Below are 1,511 nucleotides of genomic sequence, written 5' to 3' on the forward strand. Positions count from 1 at the left end.
TCCATGCGTCATCCTGGAGCTGCTGCGCCTCTCTGGGATCCATGCGTCATCCTGGAGGATTGCTGGATCCTCCTGGAGGATCAACATGATGCAAAATGACTCAAAATGGACACGTGAGCGAGCGCGTGAGCGAGCGCGTGAGCGAGCGCGTGAGCGAGCGCGTGAGCGAGCGCGTGAGCGAGCGCGTGAGCGCGTGAGCGAGGGCGTGTGAGGTCACCGCTGTAAGGACCCGCTCTAACGTGGCTGCAGAGAGAACGCCGTCCAGCTCCAGCGCCGCCAACATCGGGCTCAACCGCACAGAATTATTCACAGGAGAACCAATCGAACCCAGAGACGCTCCTCTGGGTCCCAGGATTGATCCTGATTATCTGCTTCCTGACGCTTCGACCATCACTCAGTATTTCACCGTCGCACTGCACAAAGTCGCATTGATCCCAGATTTCACTGCGCGGCTCCACACAGAGATGCAAAACGGGTAAAAACAGAAGCAAAACGACTCAAAACAGAAGCAAAACGAGTAAAAACAGATGCAAAATGAGTAAAAACAGATGCAAAATGAGTAAAAACAGATGCAAAATGAGTAAAAACAGATGCAAAATGAGTAAAAACAGATGCAAAATGAGTAAAAACAGATGCAAAATGAGTAAAAACAGATGCAAAATGAGTAAAAACAGATGCAAAATGAGTAAAAACAGATGCAAAACGAGTAAAAACAGAAGCAAAACGACTCAAAACAGAAGCAAAACGAGTAAAAACAGATGCAAAATGAGTAAAAACAGATGCAAAATGAGTAAAAACAGATGCAAAATGAGTAAAAACAGATGCAAAATGAGTAAAAACAGAAGCAAAATGAGTAAAAACAGAAGCAAAATGAGTAAAAACAGAAGCAAAATGAGTAAAAACAGATGCAAAACGAGTAAAAACAGAAACAAAACGAGTAAAAACAGAAGCAAAATGAGTAAAAACAGATGCAAAATGAGTAAAAACAGATGCAAAATGAGTAAAAACAGATGCAAAATGAGTAAAAACAGATGCAAAATGAGTAAAAACAGATGCAAAACGAGTAAAAACAGAAACAAAACGAGTAAAAACAGAAGCAAAATGATGCAAAATGAGTAAAAACAGAAGCAAAATGATGCAAAATGAGTAAATAAGATGGCAGCAGTGGCAGCGGCGTTGGCGTGTCCCTACGCGCTGACTCTGACTCTGCTCCTCTGATGGTTCAGTGGCTGCAGACGAGGACACGACGGTGATTCCTGCTCCCTGAGGATGAACCAGGGCTCTGCAGGAGGGATGCTTCATCACTGAGAACCCTCCTCCTCCTCCTCTTCATCACCATCATCGCCGCCGCCGTCGTCGTCGTCCTCCTCCTCCTCCTCCTCTTCCTCTTCCTCCTCCTGTCTCCTCCTCCTCCTCCACCTCCCCCTCTCTCCTCCTCCTCCTCCCCCTCTCTCCTCCTCCTCCTCCCCCTCTCTCCTCCTCCTCTCTCCTCCTCCTCCCCCTCTCTCCTC

This window comes from Echiichthys vipera, assembly GCF_963691815.1.
Source record: "Echiichthys vipera genome assembly, chromosome: 16".
In the NCBI taxonomy this organism is placed as follows: domain Eukaryota; kingdom Metazoa; phylum Chordata; class Actinopteri; order Perciformes; family Trachinidae; genus Echiichthys; species Echiichthys vipera.